This window comes from Manihot esculenta, chromosome 7, assembly GCF_001659605.2.
Source record: "Manihot esculenta cultivar AM560-2 chromosome 7, M.esculenta_v8, whole genome shotgun sequence".
Lineage (NCBI taxonomy): Eukaryota > Viridiplantae > Streptophyta > Magnoliopsida > Malpighiales > Euphorbiaceae > Manihot > Manihot esculenta.
In genome coordinates, this window is record NC_035167.2 from 32,312,890 (window position 1) to 32,319,809 (window position 6,920).

Consider the following 6,920-nt stretch of genomic DNA (forward strand, 5'->3'; position numbering starts at 1 on the left):
TAATCAACTAGCATGCATTTTAAATTAAAAATAAATAAATATTTATCAGAGATTAATCTATATCTAAATTAATAAAAATGCTAAGTTTTTTTATTTATAATATAATTCTAACAATTTTAAATTTTTTTTAAAAAAACTTCATATTTAAATTAGAGTTTTCACGGTATAAATAGTAGAAAAATCTTATAATTTATTTTTATAATATCAACTTTGATTAATGTACCAAAAGTAAGTTATGTTAGGGGTGAGCACTATTCGGTTCAAATCGAAAAAATTGATTAAACCAAATTAATTTTAAAATTTGGTTCAGTTTTTTATTTAATTTGGTTCGGTTTAGTTTTTAATTTCAAAAATTTCTGTTATTTTGGTTCAGTTTGGTTTTGATCAGAAAAAATTGAAAAAACCGAACCGAACTGATTAGTGATAATAATATGTTATTTCTAATAATATAGAGAAATTAAATTATATTAAAATTAAAAATATTTTAATTAAATTTTAAAAAACTAAAAATAAAGTGTAAAAAATAAAAAATTTATTAAAAATCAAAACCGATCAAATCAAACTGAATCGAACCGAATCAGACCAGTTCGATTCGGTTTCTGACCAAAATCAATTCGATTCGGTTTTTATAAATACTAAAATTTCAGTTTTGGTTTATTCGATTCGGTTCGATTTTAAACCGAACCGACCGAATGCTCAGCCCTAATTTATGTGCTTGAAATATGAAGCAAATATCCCTTTCTAAAATAGAAGTAATGCAACCAAATCAAAATCAAATTCGGATAATGTGCTCGTATCGAAATCAAACCAATTTCACTGTTTCAGGTTGTTTCCTATTGATTTTTCATCCTGTAAGATTTAACTTTTTTTATTTAAAAAAATTAAATTCTTTAATTTCAAATAAGATAATTATTAAAAATTAAATTAAATTTTTACAAAATTATTGATTTTAAACTGAGATTAACATTTCTTTTTGTATTTTCTCTTTTCTTTTCTTGCCAACAGAGATATGCTTTTGAGATTAATTTTGCTCAATATATATATAGTGTTTGCATCCGTAGTTTCCCTTTAATTCAATTTATATATTATTAAAATTTTTGTTAAATTTGATTTATCATCGTTCAACTAATTAAATAGACATATCATAAACGTTCTTTAACTTTTATTTGTGTAATAAAAATTTCAATTTAAAATATATTAATTTTTAATTCAAAAACATGCTAAATAGTAATCCAAATTGAATATATTATTTATCATTAACTTTTTTGATTCAATTTAGTATTATTAATTATAATTGTATTAAATTGAAAAAAAATTTAGTTTTATTATCCAAAATTTAAAATAAACATTTAAATTTTTTATCAAATAGATTTTCCAAAAAATAATCCTACAGATCATAAATTTTTTATCAAAATTGATTAAAAAAAATGCTAATATTTTTAATAGAGCTCCCCAATATTAACATATAATATTTTTCAATTCTCACAAAGGTTAAACTAAATTATTCATTTTTGTTGTTTAAAATTGAAGAGTAAATTAGATTTATATAAATTGCGTTATTTTATATGAAATTTTATATTTTATGTAATGAGTTATTTTTAATTAATATTGTTAAAAATAATTATTTTATTTGTTAGTCATGAATATAAAATAAAATCACTTCAAAGTTATTATAATAAATTTACTCTCATGTCAAAAAAGTTAGCATAAAATTATATATCATAATGGATAAAAAAATAATTTTAATGAAATAAAAAATAAATAAAATTATATAATTTACTATTTAAAATTATAATCCATATATTTATAGCATAAAAGTATTTTTTTCAAAAAAATATTATTGATATTTATTTTATTTTTAGGGAATAAAAATATTAAACGTATCATTTGTTAAGATACTCCTAGGCTTAGTTTAATAGTAAGTACATTTGACTAAATTTTAGATGTCTCAAATTCTAAATTTATATTTTTTTAAAAAAAATATATACAATTACTACTGTAGTAAAATTATTTGATATTAAATATATTAATATTTATGAAAAATGAAAAATTGAAGTTGATACTAACCTAATATATTATCGTCAAAGAAAATAAAATTATTATATCTCCAAAAAAAATCATATTATAAATTTATACTGTTTAAATATGTTAATATGCTTATTAAAACCAATAAAATGATAGGCGTTTAAATTTTTATATTTTATTTTATTTTAAGTTAATTTATGATAATTAAATTTTAATATTAATATTTTGACTTTAAAAATATTTTGTTTAATTAAAGATGCAAAGTAAATACAATTTTTAGATTATTTTATCAAATATATGCTATTATTTAATAACTTTAGTAGCTTTATTTTTCAATATAAATTAATAAAATACTGGTATAAAGACATTCTGCTGATAATAATAATAATAATAATAATATTGAAATTTTATTTAATAAATAAAATTTAAAATGTAGTAGTAATATATACAGTTGACTTCGAGTATAGTTTGAACGCCCTGCACATAATTTGCTAGTATCAATTAAATAAAACCATGAGTAAGTTTTGAAGTTATGTTAGATGAATATCCATAAACGGCCATAAACCTGCAAAAACACACACAGAGAATAAAAGCATAAAAGGGTCTAAAAATGGCAAATGAGGGATCAAAACAAGGAACCTAATGAGGGTTAATGGAGGAGTTACAGGCCACAGCCATGGTCACAACCCTTGTTGTGTGTAGGGGTCAGGGCCCTGTCAATTCCATCCCCCCACCCACTTGAAAAATGCTTGTAGAGGACGCAACCCGTATATCAATATCCACCACAAATTACTAGCCTGGGTTAATGAGAGCTAGCTTCATTTACCCATTCTCAGATCGGCCATTATTCCACCTTCACATTTGTAGAGAAGAGTGACTTGGTCAGTGAGGATTAAAGATTTAGGTAAATTTGGTACCTAGGATTACGATGTATAACTGTTGTTGGTACACAGTCTCTCTCTCTTTCTCTCTCTCTCGCTGTTTCTCTCTACTGACAAATCTCTCAGCACCAACCAATCCTCAAATCCATTACCCATTCAACCCTTTCACTTCTTCCTCTACAAGTATTTATACCCATCAAAGCTTCAAAGCTCAAGCATCTGTTTTTCTTCTCTACTCTTCCTTTGAGTTTCTTTTCTTTAGCGTTTTAGGTTTTCATGGGTAGTGGGTTCTAAAATTTATTCTTCCATGTTCTCTCCAATTCTTTTTTAGAGTCTTCGGTAATCGATACTTGTAAGTTTATGCATAGAATAACAGTAGATTCTTCACCTGTTTCATACATCTAGACATGGGCTTAAACATTTTAAAGCTTGCTTTTTTTTTTCTTTTTTAATTGATGTATTTGGCTTTGCTTTTTATTCCCCTTTACTTTTTCTCTCATGGGATGAGATTTAGGGTTAGGGTTAACCAACTCTTCGCTCTTTCTTCTCCCTTTTATCTTCTTTTTGCATGGCCAGTTGATGATGCTGATTGCTAAGATCTTGAGAAACATTACACCAGTCACTGTTTGCTGATGGAGCATCATCAAGATTCACACACTTTATCCAGGGCTAGTGGAGTAGAAGTTTATGGTGGCTTTTCTTGGTCGCTTTTGCTTCAATCCAAACGGCCCTTTGATATGGGAATCTTGATGATGCTGCAGCGGCAATAAATGGCTAATTTTATCTCCACTTTCAGCACAGATTATACCCACAAAGAGATCGATATCGATACCAGCTCCCAAAGATGAAGGTGAAAGAAGTCATTAAATATGTATACAACAGAAGGTCATGATCTTGATACTGCTGCTCTATTTCTCTATATATTAGTTGATTTGTTTATGCTAATGTATGCACTGACACAGCTAGGGTTTTGTGCTTAGTTCTCAACTTGCACCGCGTTTTATGTTTACTGTTGGCCATAGTCCATTTGATAATAAGCTGTAAATCTGCGTGTTAACTGGAGATTTCATCTTCAGCTACCATAGCTTTTCATTTTCTTGAGTGCATTTTCTCTCTGACTAGCTTTTTCTCAGGTGGGTTTTTTAACTGCCACCACCTGGTTTCTCAGTAGCTATGTCTGTCCTTTGATGAACTTCTCTTCTGTTCTGAGCCATTACGAATCATGGGTGGCTTTTATTTTTTGGCTAATTGAAGGGTTTATTTACTTCTTCTTTCTGTAGATCTTGATTATAATTTTACTTTTAAACAGTCTATTATCTGCTTTTGTTCTTTTTTTCTTTGTGGGGATCGAAAGAGGACATGATGTGTTTGGAATATAGAACAAAGTCTCAAGTACAATGATTTTTCTTATGCTTCTTCTGCTTCTGTACATCATGAAAATCGTAGTGGATTTGGTTGTCCCATGGTCGCTTGATGAAAATCCACAGCTTTTCATGATGGATTCTTCAGATTTGCCCTTTCCTTTCTATTTTTCTATTATTTTATGTTATTTCTACATTTTTTTGGAACTATGATTTGGTTTAAAATTTTCTGGGCTTGTTAAAAGCTTTTGTTTGTAAATGGAAAATTTCATGTTTAATTTAGAACAAGCTTGATCTTTTATGTTTAGGGTTTGATAAATTCGTTCTTTGTTTACTAAAATTTCATGCTATTTCTTGTGGTTGGACTGTGCAGGTTGATTAATAGTCCATACAGTGTTCTCTTTGAAGGAAAATTATTCAGATGAAAACCATGAAATTCTTGTTTTGGTTGCGACTCAAATCTCATGCCAAAGATATCAACGGACCAGATGCTATAGTTAGGAACTTGTTATAAGATTGATAGGAATATAGTATGACTTATTCTTTTCGCAGAAATTAATGTTATTGATTTTATAATCATTGAAAATTTTATTTATAAAATTTTTTTACCACAACTATTTTTTTCATTATAAATAGCTTCTATTTTATAAAAATAGACAATTCTATTTTTTTTTTACTTTATTCTCTCTTCTAAATATTTTTTTTAAATTATAAATTAGAGATAGATAAATCGTTTTTTTCTTTATTCTAAAAATTAATATATATATATATATATATATATACACGCATGCATGTGATTACCAACATATAAAAACCTAGCTAATAAACCAAAACAAATGTCAATCAATTTACGAAAGAAATTAAACTCATCAAGATAAAAAATAAAATAAAATAAAAAAAAAAGATTGTTCTTTAAAAGGGATATTTTTATATGTGTGTATAATTGAAAATTATAATTTCAAGAACTCCTTTTTAAAAAAGATAAATATCAATATAGCCTATAAAATTACTCAACACAGAGAAGAAAAAATCTAGTGAAAATAATATATATATATATATATATATATATATATATATATATATATATATATATATATATATATATATATATATTAATAAAGATAAATTTATTAATTATATTTTTTTATAAATATATTAAAATTTATTAAATATTAAGAAATATTTTTAAAAATTTAAAAATAAAATAAGATAAATTATAATAATTAATTTATATATTATAATTATAAAAAAATATAACAATAATTTTAAAATAATTAAAAAAATAGATAGAAATTATTAAACAAAGGAGTATATATAATTTTAATCTAAAACACCCGGTGAAAATAATTTTTAAAAAAATAATAAAAAGATAAAAAGATCAGGATGCCACGTGAAATAGACATGGGCTGACAACGTAAACCCTTAACTTTTAGAAAACAACGTTGTACAATGAGGCCCACAAACAAAATCAAACAGTCCCCAACGGTACAACTGATCAGTTCAAGGGAATTGGTCCAGATCCCCTCCATCCTTTTTTTTCTCTCTTTTTTTGTTTTCTTTTTCTTTTAATTCCAGTAATTTAAATAAATTAATCTAAATTAGCCACCTTAAAATCAAGTCTTCTTTTTCCTAATGAAATTGAAAATCATTAACATTTCACAATATGACACAAATAAGATTATAATAGTCTTACCATACAAAACAAGTTCTTCGACACCATAGTGTCAATTTAGGAATGGCTTCGACAGAACATACAAGATGAGGTTAATCAAACTCAGGACCTTCTCTAGTCGCTCTATTTTGGTTTTGGCAGTTAGAGATTATGACTGCACAAAAATTCGATTATTTTTAATCAAAGAGCAATTAACCTGGAGAGATTCGTGCTATTACTGATGGAAGAAGCACGATCAGTACATCAACTAGCTAGTAAGATGTTTATGTCGAAAGCTAAAGGGTTAATAGTCCAACACATCTCTAAATGGTCCAATCCTCCAGTTGGGGCGATGAAACTCAATACGGATGCATCTATCTCTCCAAGTAATCATTGGTTGCTAGGTTTCACTATGCAATTTGGAAAGTCTACTATTCTTATGGCGGAGTTAAAAGCTATTCTTCAAAATGGTATTAGGCTAGTGAAACAACGTAGTTTCAGAAGAATAGTTGTGGAGAATGATAATGTGGAAGCAGTATAGGCCTCGTTCTGATAAAACCAATGGTTTGAAAGTTTTCCCACTATCACATGTTAACATGTGAAGTACATATTTTCACATGATCACATCCCAATTCATAAAACGAACAATACTATGAGATAGATCATATACAGTTACATGCATGAATCTACGTACTCAGAGGCCTCTGCTACATTTTTCGAACACCACTCGCATCTTCTTCTTCATCATTATATGCTTCTAGTACATCAAGGTTCAGACAGGAACACAAAGAAAATGTAATTTTCCTCGGACAAAGACATCAGCTTGATGATAAAATCATATTAGTTTCAAGTTAATTACTGGTTCTCAAGATAGTACTCTTAGCAGTCAGAAAATACAGCATCAGTAACCAGAATTAGAGATTATTTCTGCATAGGATACTTCAACTTGCAGATAAATTAGAGAAAAATTATTAAAAGTCAGGTTCCTTCTTTACACTTCTG

The 6,920-nt window shown here is 26.8% G+C and overlaps 1 long non-coding RNA gene across 1 annotated transcript; it reads left to right on the forward strand.

The window, feature by feature from the left end:
- The first annotated feature begins 2,817 nt into the window (after positions 1-2,817).
- On the forward strand, positions 2,818-4,877 carry LOC122724035. The gene is made up of 2 exons (XR_006351211.1): positions 2,818-3,791; positions 4,641-4,877. It is a non-coding gene; the product is annotated as an uncharacterized LOC122724035 (long non-coding RNA).
- Positions 4,878-6,920: the final 2,043 nt, after the last annotated feature.